The following is a 14952-nucleotide window of genomic DNA, read 5'->3' as shown; positions in this document are numbered from 1 at the left end:
GGGGGTGGGAGGGGTCTTACATGGTACACGTCACTGCTTGTGCAGGGGAGTATAGGCTGTGTTGTCAGCCTAGTGTCAGTCTGATGAAGATTGGCATTCAGGTAAGCTGTCATTCATTTTCAATGTCAGAGCATGGAGCAGGCTAACACTCCAGCGTCATTACAAAAGGCAGCACATTATTCATACAGACATGGCCATGCTAGGGAAAGAGAGAGAGAGCGAGAGAGAGAGCGAGGGGGAGGAAGTGAGAGAGAGAGAGAGAGAGAGAGAGAGCGAGGGGAAGAGAACAAGATAGACAGGGAGAGAGGGGAGGAGGGAGAGAGTGCATGTGCGAAAGGGAGGGAAGAGGAGAGGAAAGAGAGAACAGAGAAGGGTGATACATTTTTGTACTGGATGGAAAGACGAGGATTTTTGCTTGATGCAGCGTTTGGATTAATAAAATAGTCTATGTATATGTTTCAGATAATGGCATTAGGCGTTTTCGTTTTGCGTGGACACTTTAGTTTTCAAGGGATATGGAGAAGAGAGAATTATCGAAGACTGTACTAGACATTTTTAGACACTGCACCTGAACGTGCTTTCCGACGGTGGATTCATGCTCATTGAATAATTATTTCTTAATTAATTAATATGCATGTATATATTTATTTGTTTTATTAATTGTATTTGCATATATGTTTTGACTGGCATAGCCTACATGATATACCTATTTATTGGATATGGATTTTATTTATATTTACATCGAGTCGTCTATAATTTTCATAGATTTTCAGCTGGATGATTATCTTAAAACTTAATTGTATTCGATCTGATCATTTTCATAAGCTTATTGTTATAGATGGGCTATAGGTGGAAGAAATATATCCTTTTCTCTATGGAAAAAAAAAACACGTTTTGCAGTCAGACCTGGCTAGTAAAATAAGTAATAGTATAGGACTAACTTTAGGCTACAAATAGTCCCGTTTGGCATCAATAAGCTATCCCAAATTCACTGTAAATAACTGCTAATGTATGTAACATAAATATAAGAGGATGAAAGTCAACAAAATTGTTTATAAGTGACACATGGACTACATTAATAATCTTTTCACGTATAGGCAATTGAGGCGCATTATTTTGCGTTTACGGCACATAGGTTATGCGTTATGCTAGTCATTGTAGCCTAATCATTTCCAATTTGTCAAAACTACACATTTTACGTAGGTTATGGCTTGTCAGTCAAATCTTGCAATAGCCTGAGCATGACAAAGAGTTTGAAAGATTTGATTGTAGCGCTCGCTATGTGGTTTGGATTAGATTATTTGAAATCTTGGCACTTGGCGCTCCAACAAAGCAATCCAACCCACTGCCCTATTTTTATGCATTATAGTCAGTGTTTTAGTTTGAATTAATCTGAAATAGCATCATGTAAAATATTGTTATAGATATTTAATTGCCCTAGTCAACAAGTCGGATGACTTTAATCCATGTATCAAAATACATTCAGTTTGGCACTTTATTATCTACTGTATTTCTATCTTTCTATCATTATAAGTGAATGGCTTGTGGCTGTCATCAACTCAGTGACTACAATGTTTGCTTTTCATTGCTGGGGCATACCTTGCAAGACCTCTCCAGACTGAACATTAGCGCTCTTTGTGTGGCACGACTCAATGCCTAGTCGCTATATATACTTTCTATTTTGGATTACTTGTCTATTCCAGGACTGGGCTTTTAGTGGGCTGGGCATTTGACATGAACACTCTCAAAATGTCACATAATTTGGAGTTGTATTCACAATTTATTGCCACGTATAGATTAGAAAGAATCAAGCTATTTTGTCTCTCTCCCTCTAAGCTTCAAAGTTGTCGAACATTATAGTGAGTTCTGATTCACAATTCATGCATTCAATATGTGCCCATTTGCAATGTTTGGTCTTCCATTATGGTTTTATTTAGTCGCAGTAGTTGAGGCATTATTGTGTATAACCCAGCATCTGATATGAACTCACTTTGGTTATTTATATTTAAACTAAACTGATATATACATACAAGGTATTACCACAAAAATGATTATATAAACTCCCTTTGAAGGAGTACCCCATACAACCGCTCAGATTCTGATGATAGTTATATTCAGAGAGCATAATTCAAAGCAGTTTATATTTAGAGCAAAATCGGAATCTGCATCTTATTTGGAAATTGCAAAAAAAAGCCATGTACATGCCAAGTAATTGTAGACATGAAACGTGTAAAACTACTGTAAAGAAACATAATATGTAAAACATGTAATATTGAAAGCTAATCTTTAGGCCTCATTCAACTAAAGGGCCCTGTTCAATCAACTTTCAAGAAGGCTGAAAGTCCTTGTGGCATAGTGTTGAACATGATGCAGGGTCAGTATTGTGCACAGTGACCCTTATCCCTTTATAAATACAACATCTGATGTCTTTGCATGTTGTACTCACATTACCAAGCACACAATGGTAATAAAATTGCTGCGGCAATGTATTCACAAGTCACATAACAAAAGCTAGTGACTCAGGCATTTAGTCCCCTTAGGTATCTACTACATATGGGACAGTCGTAAACACTTCAATGGACCAGATTTGTTTGAACTTTGACTATGAACATAAACAATGCATTTTCTTAATGTGTCTTTATTTGTGTTGACAGAAGAATATGAGTGAAATAATTAATGTAACTTTTGTGTCTGTAAAATAAATATCAGACTCATGATCCAAGCAAATAATTCAAAAGTTAGTTGTGGAAAATAAGAGAGTCAAATAGCACACACACACACACACACACACACACACACACACACACACACACACACACACACACTATAATCTTCATTTTGTCACAAACTACTCACCCTTAGTGCTTGTGCCATGTTGTTGTGTACCCCACATGACTCCAAATGTTGGTAGATCGGGGTATTGACAATTTAGATGCTCCAAAACCCTGCTGGGATCCTAATTGCTGATTTGTGTCATGGGACAAGCAGCCCAGGGGCAAAACTGCAGATACAAAACACCCAGACATTATTTGCATATTCCCATTCCCCAGTTTATGGGTCAATTACATTATTATGTGCAATGCTGTGCTCTCCTGCAGCTTTTTGGGGATAATCACTAATAAAGTAATTCAGTCGCATAAATGAAGGAAATAAGCAGAGCGAGAAAAGCATATGTTATAAGCCAATTTGTGCATTTATGTGTTGCCATAAAGTGATTGAGAAAATTTAAGCGATGTACAAATGCCTGCTATTTCCTTGCCTTAGCCCCTAATACCACCTCCTTCACTGTGCCAAAGTAACAAATACATAATTTTCTCTGAGAAAACCATCAAGGTTTTTCAGGTGTCATTCTAACTAATTCCCCATTTCATAATCTTTGTTTTAGCAGTCAGATGGAGGGAGAGAGAGAGAAAGTCGTTTTGTTTGAAATCATTCATGAGGACTTAGTCTGCTGGGTGTATCGCGTTGGAGTGCACCAAGATCTTGTTCTATCCCCGGGAACATTTGGGCCTTTTTCTCTGCTGTACAGGCCTCCATAGTGCAGTACACCAGCAGACCTCGAGATGATTGGGATGCATGTTGTGGCCCCCACATCAGGGGCCCTCACCGGCCAGGTCCACTAAGCTTGCTTGATCCCTATTGCTCTCTTGAGGAGGGACGAGGCCTGCTTCAACCGTCGGAGGGCTCAGTGTAAGGACGACCCTGGATGCTTTTATACCTTATCCCTCGCCCCATTATCCCACTACTGCTGCGTTGGCATTGCTCTAACTCTAAGTCCGTCACCGGGGAGCGACATGGAGAGGAAACAAATTTGCTTGATTTATGCTCTGGAGGAGCAGTGGATGTATTTAACGATCTGCCATGTTGTTTGTGTCATGTGCAATTGGCTGATCCTTCGCTGCTGCTTGCTCAGTCTGCAGAAGGACTGAAAATAGATAGGGTCATGAAAATGCATTAGAACTCTCTGAGATGTTTTCAAGGTTTTTTCCAAAGCCACTACATTTGAATAGCAACCAGCAGAAGTGAATGGATTTAGTTCCTATTACTTTAATAACAATATGCTTTCCAAAATCATCAAATCACCAAGTATACTAGGCAAGATCTTTATGCTTCTGTAGAGGTTGTCCAGACAACCCTCATGGTTGGAGATCTGGATATGAGTCTATAACTATAAAAGAGCACAGCATGTCATAGCATTGAATAAAATATTTAGTAATTTGCTAATGATTTTAGCATCAACACTTTGATCGTATTGCCCTTTTTTAGAATGAGGAAATGAAGTAACAGCAGGGAGACATTCCTGAAACTAAACAAAACTCACTAAACAAAAGGCTGATGTTTTTAATTGTGTTTTGTTGAAGTGGATGTAATTATAGTGTGATAGATCATAGTCAGGCTGTGAATACAGCTATTTATTGGCAATAATGACAATAACGTTTATTGAAAGTACATTTCAACTTCTTTACAATATGATGGTGATGAGGATGATTATTATTCACCCCAAAATCAAGTTGTTTTTTTCTGTAAAAATGATTATTCAAGGATCAAAAGCTAAATCAAATTAGTAGCAGCTTATTATTAATTCTGCATTTAAAGACCTTTAACAAGACTGCAAACCTCTTTGTGCTTTTGCTTTTTATCTCTGGTGGAATGCAGATAATCCTAATAAATTAATACAGCCTCACAGAGAGAAATATGAAGCCTGCCAGTAAATCCTGAATGTATTATATTCAACCGCCCTGGTAACAGCTGAGCAGGGTGAGGTTAGAAATATTTGATTTTGATTCAACAGCAGATCAAAGCAGAGAAAATCACACCAACCGTTATGGATGCCGCATATTTGTAAACTCCCTTCTCCAAAAATACATACAGTGAGGGAAAAAAATATTTGATCCCCTGCTGATTTTGTATGTTTTCCCGCTGACAAAGAAATTATCAGTCTATAATTTTAATGGTAGGTTTATTTGAACAGTGAGAGACAGAATAACAACAAAAAAATCCAGAAAAACGCATGTCAAAAATGTTATAAATTGATTTGCATTTTAATGAGGGAAAAAAGTATTTGACCCCTCTGCAAAACATGATTTAGTACTTGGTGGCAAAACCCTTGTTGGCAATCACAGAGGTCAGACGTTTCTTCTAGTTGGCCACCAGGTTTACACACATCTCAGGATGGATTTAGTCCCTCTCCTCTTTGCAGATCTTCTCCAAGTCATTAAGGTTTCGAGGCTGACGCTTGGCAAATTGAACCTTCAGCTCCCTCCACAGATTTTCTATGGGATTAAGGTCTGAAGACTGGCTAGGCCACTCCAGGACCTTAATGTGCTTCTTCTTGAGCCACTCCTTTGTTGCCTTGGCTGTGTGTTTTGGGTCATTGTCATGCTGGAATACCCATCCACGACCAATTTTCAATGCCCTGGCTGAGGGAAGGAGGTTCTCACCCAAGATTTGACGGTACATGGCCCTGTCCATCGTCCCTTTGATGCGGTGAAGTTGTCCTGTCCCCTTAGCAGAAAAACACCTCTAAAGCATAATGTTTCCACCTCCATGTTTTTAATTTTTTATTTATTTTACCTTTATTTAACTAGGCAAGTCAGTTAAGAACAAATTCTTATTTTCAATGACGGCCTAGGAACAGTGGGTTAACTGCCTGTTCAGGGGCAGAACGACAGATTTGTACCTTGTCAGCTTGGGGGTTTGAACTTGCAACCTTCCAGTTACTAGTCCAACACTCTAACCACTAGGCTACCCTGCCAGTGGGGATGGTGTTCTTGGGGTCATAGGCAGCATTCCTCCTCCAAACACAGCAAGTTGAGTTGATGCCAAAAAGCTCTATTTTGGTCTCATCTGACCACAACACTTTCACCCAGTTGTCCTCTGAATCATTCAGATGTTCATTGTAGTTCTGGGCTGATTCCTCACCGCTCTCATGATCATTGCAACTCCACGAGGTGAGATCTTGCATGGAGCCCCAGGCCGAGGGAGATAGGCAGTTCTTTTGTGTTTCTTCCATTTGAGAATAATCGCACCAACTGTTGTCACCTTCTCACCAAGCTGCTTGGCGATGGTCTTGTAGCCCAATCCAGCCTTGTGTAGGTCTACAATCTTGTCCCTGACTTCCCTGGAGAGCTCTTTGGTCTTGGCCATGGTGGAGAGTTTGGAATCTGATTGATTGATTGCTTCTGTGGACAGGTGTCTTTTATACAGGTAACAAGCTGAGATTAGGAGCACTCCCTTTAAGAGTGTGCTCCTAATCTCAGTTTGTTACCTGTATAAAAGACACTTGGGAGCCAGAAATCTTTCTGATTGAGAGGGGGTCAAATACTTATTTCCCTCATTAAAATGGAAATCAATTAATAACATTTTTGACATGTGTTTTTCTGGATATTTTTGTTGTTATTCTGTCTCTCACTGTTCAAATAAACCTACCATTAAAATTATAGACTGATAATTTCTTTGTCAGTGGGCAAACGTACAAACTCAGCAGGGGATCAAATACTTTTCCCCCTCACTGTACATGTATGGGCAGCAATATGATAACCCTACAGTTGGATAAAAACATACACCCTTAGTGGGAGACTCTTGGAACGTAGGTTAAAACTACAGCTAGAGCTACCATTCATATTTCCACAATTAGTTTGGAGGTGTGAAATGTCATTCTCGAGTTTCCTAGACATTTTGACTGGCTGTGTTACAAAGCATTGGCCGAGACACAGAGGGCGTGGAGAGAGTACTACTCCTTGGTGGTAACCATGTGCCTACAGTTGTCTTAATGGAATCTGGTTGGCCATTTCCTTATGTTGATGATTGGCACTAGACAGTAGTAGACTGTACTTAGAAAAACAGTACACAGGTCCATTGAATGGGTGCAATCTCCTAAGTGCCATTTTGTCCTAAGAAGTGCCATCTCTCACAATTTGCTGGAATGACATCACTCCGCCCTTTCTGCCTTACTGTATACTTCCTGTGTATTTCTCAGTGTATTGTATTACAGGACATCTCTGGTTTGGAGGACAATATTTTCCCTCTGTACTCTCACCTCCTGGCTTTTTAACATTAGTCTATAATTGAGTTTCCTTCCCTGCAAATCCATCTGTACATCTTGTTTTTGTTCTCCCTATGATGTCCATAGAGGTTTATTATCAAAAGCCAGATGCAACGTCTGACATAGGAAATCAAGGACATTTTCCTGATGGGCTTTGTTATAGCAGAAGCAGTGGATCAAAGGACTGAAAGCATTGCTTAAGCGGCAATGACAGAATAATTTATTGTATTGCATTTTAGTGGAAATTTCACTTATTACACTTATACAAATGACTTCCTCAATGTGGTCCAATTCCTTGTAAAAAAGCACCATGATTTTATGCTGACGTTGACTAGTGGGAGTGCATTTTATTTCTCCCTGGTAATGTTATGTCTTGTGTTTTACTAGACTTTTACTCTCCAAAATACTTTAAGGAGTACCGTTTCATCTCCGCAATATAGTGCATTGATGCCTTTTGGCCGTAGGGAGACTGTAAAGCTCCCAGCTTCTCTCGGCTTTGACATATTAGATGATTTAGGGGTTCTAGGCAATGTAGGTCTTTGAAAAACATAGGTCCCTCTAAAGATCCTCTTCAGTCTAGTTTGGGGATGGAAGTGAGCATTTTTTACATTCAGCTGATCCACATGTTAAGATGTACTTGATAGTTGATACTGTACTTATTTCACGTTGTCCAAAATGTAAGAATCTGAAATACACTTTTGTTCAAAGTAAAGTTTGTGGACGTTTTCCCATTCTGTTCCCTAATCCTTAAATAGAGAAGTTAATTAAGAAAATAATCTCCTTCCTAATTGATGAGCCTCAGATAACTGTGGGTGATTCATACACATGCTTCCTCAAGTTACTTTAATGGTCTTTGACAATTTTTATTGAAACCAAAATTGAGAAAACGTCAACTCGCAAAGTGCACAGTATACCAAGAAGGCCGTGTCTGCCATATTCAGATAATTCAATCATTACTTTCCCCTCTCTTGTTCTCACCCCATTAGTTTCAGAAAATTATGAGTCTGGCACTCTGGCACTCAGTGAGGGTGTGTGAGAAAACAATAAGTGAGTAAGAAAAACACTGACGTTAATGTTAAAGCTACAGGATTGCGTTGAGAATCAGTCCCTTCGCACTTCGCTTTTAGTCAGTTAGACTGGATTGTTTTGCTGTTTTCCTCATTCAAGTTTTTAGATTTTGTTTGGAATTTCAACAGCTGCTTCCCTTGCTCAGTCACAGAGTATGCTTGCACAATTCCTCTGCACATTCTAGTTCTTGTATAGAGAAGCGAAGTAGACTTGTTGTGACATCACTCACAGTTAATGTGAGAATGTAAAGTTGTGGCCAGTTGCCCTGCAGGATAGGTTAGAAATGTCTGAATAGCTCACTGCTCTTTCAGTTCCTTTGCAAGCAGATCATGTTTAGCCCTAGCCTGTGTTACTTTAGCCTCCCTACAAGAGAGCATGCTCCTGTATTGCTGGAGGGCTAGAGCCCAAAGGGGCCAGGGTGGTTTGTGAGCAAGGACAAGGTTTCTTAGAAATAGTATAGAGTAGGCCCGAGACACTGATCTAAGGTCCGTTTTGCATCCCTAACCTCTAATGATTAAGGTTTTGGGTAGGGTAAGCTGATCTGAGATCTGTGCAATCTAAGGATGACTACAGGTTACAGGTTTTCACTCCTCAACAGGAAATGCTCAGTGACATGTTTATGGAGATCCCATTGAACTTTGTGTCCAGGAATTTCATTCAGACTTGAAAAAAGGGAGTTAATATGAAATCTAAACCTTAAAAACAGTGAAACATAAATTAAACGACTGTGTATGAATGTGGGTACTCTTATGCCTTGATTCTTAATGGCACACACACACACCACGTGAATGAAAGCTGTGTGTTTGTAAGACTTTTTAGGCTAATGCCAGTTCTGATTTAAGAAGTGGTTGCATTTTTATGACTCAACATTCATCTTACTTCCCACTGGCTGTTCCAAACCACACACGCCAATCCTTATTTTATGTTCTTTCACATTTGTTACGTTTTATTGGACCCAAGGCATCAAGTTGTTGACTTTCAAGTCAGAATGTAAACAAGAAGATGGCAGATGCATAAAGTGGATGCAGAGGCTCTGGGAAATATTATCATAACAGACACAAACTCTAAAGGAATCTGCACACAGAACAGTTGGCGACAAAAGAATGGTCGTAGTTTTATTGTCCATGTTAGAGTTCCCCTGTCTTCCTTATACCCATTGTACCAAGCGATTGAGAGAACACCTATGTATTTTACTCAGACTATGTGTCTTAAAACAATGGCCCTAGTTCCTATTTTCCAATTATCCAACTATCAACATACAATAGAATGAACACTTTCCATAGAGTAAAACATTTAGACATTTACCATTGTCTTTAAATTACGTGACTAACCTCATCTTACCAGGGTTGCTTTATAGCAGTAAATAAAGAAAATATGAATTGTAATAAAATGTCTAAATGTATTGTCGTACAGACATTTTATAGATGTTAATTCAAGCTTGGCAGTACATTATGTAGAGTAGTATGTAGAGACAGTACTCATTTTCAACCTAGTCTATCACTGAGCTTTTCTCCACTACAAAGACTTTTGTGACTCCTGTCCATAATTGGTTACCACTCTTTTATCTTATTATCTGTGTGCGCATCATTATTGCAGTCATCACATTAGATTATTTCATGCATAATAAACAGATTCAAACTGTGTGCCAGGTAATTAGTATGTTAGGATATGTGCCGCGATATGAGCTTTGCTTTTCTAACGACCCTATTGTTCCTTCTGTCTCTGAAAAGTGTGAGTTACTGATACAAATTTGGCACGGTTGAATAAGCAATGTATTTCAGCATACCGTTTTCTTTCTCTACACTTTGCTCTTCTTGGATGCTCCAGCAAGTAGAAAAAGATACTAAAGAAATATTACAGAGAGCGATAGGCATGATTTGATTCTGGTTTCTGGTAGATAGATATAAGTCGATTTAAATCACAGATGTGCTAGAGTCCATTCACAAAGAAAGAGTCCTTTGACATTTTATGTGTTGATAGCTCCACTCTGGTCTGTGGAATTTGCAATGCATTGAACTGCATGGTTTTCATACAGGTTTGGAACTTCTTGGCAAGTTAAGGCCCAGTGGCTTAACACTAAACTGACTTTTAGAATGATCACTTTCGGCTGTTTCTTGGCAGACATGTTAAGGTTTTTAGGAAGAGAAGAGTACAGTTCTCTGTAGAGGTCTAACAGACAAAAAGACGTGGGGATTTTGGGCCTGCTGATAACAAATCAAATCAAACTGTATTTGTCACATGGGCCGAATACAACAAGTGTAGACCTTTCCGTGAAATGCTTACTTACAAGCCCTTAACCAACAGTGCAGTTCAAGAAGAGTTAAGAAAATATTTACCAAAAAACCAAAGTAAAAAATAATAAAAAGTAACACAATAAAATACAGTAACGAGGCTATATACTGGGGGTACCGGTACCGAGCCAGTGTGCGGGGGTCCAGGTTAGTTGAGCTAATTTGTACATCAGCTTTTGTCAACAGAATTTAAGCTAATGTTTTCTATTTTCTGCACTCTGCACTGTAATCATCTTGTCATGAATGACTGGATGAATAATCTATAGTCCAGAACAATCAGAGTCCAAAAAATAGGGATTTTAAATCCTCTTTTCCCCCTCTTGTGGTAAATATTTTATTTTTCCCATGGTGGGGTCAATTCAAATTGAAGGGAGTAAACTGAAAATAGTTTAATTCCAAAACGCTATATATCTATTTTCAAGAAATGTTGGTAAATTAGCTTTTATTGTTTAAATAAATTCCTAAAGATATTTGTGTGACTTTTCACTGTTTAATCAAGGGATGGGGTTGTTCAATGACAGACATGTATTTGTTTAAAATCTATCTCTTGATGGTTTCATTTCAGAGAGACAAATCATTTTACTAAATGTTATATCCGCCTCACTCTCAGAGAAATAAGTATTCCTGCTAGGTTTTAGCCGATGCTCTCAGCCAGAACGACTTACAGTGAGTGCATTCATCTTAAGAAAGCTAGGTGAGACAACCACATATCACAGTCAAATATACAGGATGCGAACCATTCCATTCCAGCTAAACAACAGATATATAGCATTTATCGGAAAAACACATTTTAATACACATCTAAAATATTTTAATTAAACGTCTGAGAACATATTTTACACACACACAGTACAGTATGAAGGTATCCATAAGCAATCATTTCTGATAAAAAAAACTGAAATGTGAAAAATTGGTGGATATAGCATTTTGGATATAAACTCTTCTTCCATTCTAAAAAAATGACATTTTTTTCAATGACTTCTGAATAAATGAAACGTCAAAGCTATTTATTTTTTAAGCTTTTCAATTTCTAAATCTTTTATTCAAATCACTTCCAGAACTGACTGCCTTAAATTCGAATTGACCCCAACCCTGATTTTCCCCAATTCATAACACACAAAACACTGATAACCAGCCTATGAACATGGAGGTTTTCTCCAGATGCTTTAATGAACAACTACATGTCTTTTCAATGGCCATAAAATACCACATATACTGTTTATATCCATTTATAAAACCCCACTGCAAATGGTTTATAACCTCCCTGCAACCTGCTCCACCACTAACTCATAGTAACAATAGACTTGTCTAGTTTCATCATATTTCATTGGGTGGTTTGGACGGGCCTGTCATGGCATCATCTGGACACCCAGAACCAAATTTACAAGAGACTAGTCATGTCAGAACGTTAACAGGTTTAATGCCTGTGGCTGATCCAGCGAGCTTACCAGAGTCATAACCACATAACCGCCTGTCTCCACCACCATACCATTCTAAAGACAGTGACTATTGACCAACCAACCAACCTGCTTCCCCAAGGTCAGAGTTGAAACAGGACACCTATAACGAGCCACAGTGGGTTCACAAAAGGCGCAGCACTGTACATCGGAGAACACCAGACTATGTCACCTAATAGTGAACCCCTGTCCGCCGTCTTCCACTTGACTTCAGCCACCCCCCTCCCCCGCCACTTACTTTAAATATCTAATTTTATAATGGTGTCCCTCAAAAGGTTGATGACAGCTCTGTGCTAAAAGTGAAATGTAAACAGCTGTTGTGTAGCGTAGAGCGACCGGTGTGGGGCTGAACACAGCAGCCAGTGGGTCTGTGGTTCGCTGTCATGTCGGCAGTAGAATGACAAGGCCTGAGGTGAGGTGAGAAGCCTTTCCACACCGCCAGAAGTTCTGGCAGTTCTGTTCGGTGTCTGCCCGGTCAAACTCCCCTGTGGCAAATACATGGCACACTCCCCGGGTTGGCTCGGGCCAGGGTCAGTTATGTGTAAATGGACATTGTAGCCCCTGAGTGCTGATCTGGGGTCAGGTGTGTTTGTTTAATCTTAATGAGTAAGGTTAGGGATCGGGAAGGGAAAGCTGATCCGAGACCAGGGCTGTGGAACTGTCTGTCAGTGCAGCGTTTTCTGGAGGTGAGATGTCCCCAGTAAAGAGCAGGATTGTGTAGGATCACTTGCACCTTCGTCTTGATTCCAGTGTGTGTGTGTGTGTGTGTGTGTGTGTGTGTGTGTGTGTGTGTGTGTGTGTGTGTGTGTGTGTGTGTGTGTGTGTGTGTGTGTGTGTGTGTGTGTGTGTGTGTGTGTGTGTGTGTGTGTGTGTGTGTGTGTGTGTGTGTAACAGCCATTTAACAGGCTGGCTGTTGTCCCTGGTTTCCTGCTGTGGTGGTATTTATAAACGGTTGAAGACATTTAATACAGATAGCAGCACACCTCTCAGCTTTCCCTGTTCTCTTAAATACATTTTGTACTCAGAAACATACAGACAAGCACATACATGATACATCTATCCAGAGTTTGAAATTAGCTGGTGCACACTGGTACTGATTACCGGCACCTCAAATGTTCTAATGCTTGAGTACCAGCACATCTTATAGAATATTGCTTCTAAAATATTGACCCTTGTACAGCTAAATTAAAACAGTATAAAACATTTATGAACTATGTGCTTCAGAAAGGGTTAACATTTTCCTTCCTACTTAGAGAAAGAGAGAGGAGTCTGGAAAAAAACTGGCTAAAGGTCAGCTAGCCAGACTGACTTCAGACACAGACAGAGAATTCCACACTGTCTTGAATTCAGACCCTTGCCCTTCTTCTGCCAAGTTCATTGTGTTCCCTCTTCCCTCCACCCTATCTCCCTTCTGCTAGACAGAGAGACAACAAATTAACTTCTGGGAGACGTTGTGGGCCCATTGGAGGCCCAATGGAGTAATATAAAACAGGCATGTCTGTATGTGACCCTCCAAAAATAGGGAAGACACCACCAGGGGAAGATAGTTTTAGTGTCCCCCAGCGTCCATTAGATCAGCCAGCCTAGCATTCGCTAGTGAGGTTCCATCCACCCTCCACTGAATTCATCCCCAAGCCTGAGGAATCTGCTGTAAAACCTCCGTGTCTCAGTCTATTCCCCTCCGTTACCTCTCTTCCCTCCTTCCTTCCCCTCAGCTCCACCCGGGTGTGCTGGGATGACACAGGTTGGAGCTGGGTTTGGGGCTAGGACTAGGGATGAGGCTATTGGGGTGGGACTAAGGGGCAGTGGATAGGAATATGGCTCATGGGGCTAAGAGCTACTTCTACAGAGCTGGGGCTGGAGCTACTTCTATAGAGCTAAGGCTGGAGCTACTTCTATAGAGCTGAGGCTGTAGCTACTTCTATAGAGCTGAGGCTGTAGCAACTTCTATAGCGCTGAGGCTGGAGCTAAATCAATAGAGCTGAGGCTGGAGCTACTTCGATAGAGCTGAGGCTGGAGCTACTTCGATAGAGCTGAGGCTGGAGCTACTTCTATAGAGCTGAGGCTGGAGCTACGTCAATAGAGCTGAGGCTGGAGCTACTTCTATAGAGCTGAGGCTGGGGGACTGGGGCCTGGTGCTCAGATCTGATCTTAGCAAAAGAGCAGAAGATGCACTATTGGTTGGCCTCACTAGACCCGTGGGGGCCTGAGGAGCATGGTTCAGGTCATACAAGTTATGTGTGCTAGCTAGAGAGCTCCTTCAGTTTTATGAGATTGGGGAGGGTGATGGAATAGCATAAACTGCACGGACGTGTTACGACTCGTCATATCGAGTAGCATTTTTAACACGTTTTCATGTCGTTAAATAGTATTGACAAAAATTGTAAAATGGACATGTATCATTGGGCGCTGCTGGGTTGAGTTTGGTCTTACTGGCCAAAGGACCTTAGTTATCACTAGTGTAGACAACATTGCTAAACACTAGTTTGAGTAATGTTTTAATGCTAATCGTATTTAATATAACGTTTTCTAGAATCAAACCATTTGGAAAATATAGAATGGAAGATGGAAGTCACTTAGTGTTGCAGTGCATTAGGACAAACTGACGAACCAGTGACCACACACTCAATGTTACTTTCAAATGCTCCGTCTTTGTACTTCCTTTTGCTTTACCCTCTACATCTCCCACCACTGAAAATAAAGGTAGCAATTTGCTAACTCTTTAGTAGGAATCACATTGTATATGCTAATTTTATATTCATAGCTAAGTTATTAGGTATTATTGACAATTTATCAATGTTTTCTTATTCACACACTGAATAAATGCCTAATTAGCAAACATACCTATGTATAAACTGCAAATGAGTGACAATGTGATCGTATATCAAAGTGTTAGGTTTAAAGATTTGTTGGATAAAATGTATTTAGTTGACTGTAAGTTTAAATAAAAACAAATATCTGCCCATCACAGAGATAGAAGTAGCTATTTGGAATCACTGAATAATTTACAAACATTGGACAAACGTTGCTTCCATGACCATGATGCAAAGAATCAATTGCCGATACAGAAGCAGCGTGTCCGTTTTAAATG

The 14952-nt window shown here is 39.9% G+C and overlaps 1 protein-coding gene across 2 annotated transcripts in view; it reads left to right on the top strand.

Annotated features, from left to right (window-relative positions):
• Nucleotides 1-14952, top strand: part of LOC110533517 (homeobox protein PKNOX2) — a 118416-nt gene continuing 103464 nt past the window's right edge. The window contains exon 1 of one of the 2 annotated variants that reach the window (XM_021617805.3): nt 1-101. The gene's annotated coding sequence lies outside the window, so the exon portion shown is untranslated. The remainder of the gene's footprint in view (nt 102-14952) is intronic. The other variant, XM_021617806.3, reaches the window with a different exon arrangement.

Source organism: Oncorhynchus mykiss, chromosome 10 (genome assembly GCF_057628025.1).
Source record: "Oncorhynchus mykiss isolate SJ-2025 chromosome 10, ASM5762802v1, whole genome shotgun sequence".
Taxonomy (NCBI): domain Eukaryota; kingdom Metazoa; phylum Chordata; class Actinopteri; order Salmoniformes; family Salmonidae; genus Oncorhynchus; species Oncorhynchus mykiss.
Note: the sequence above shows the minus strand (reverse complement) of the source record. Positions and strands in the feature narration are given on the sequence as shown.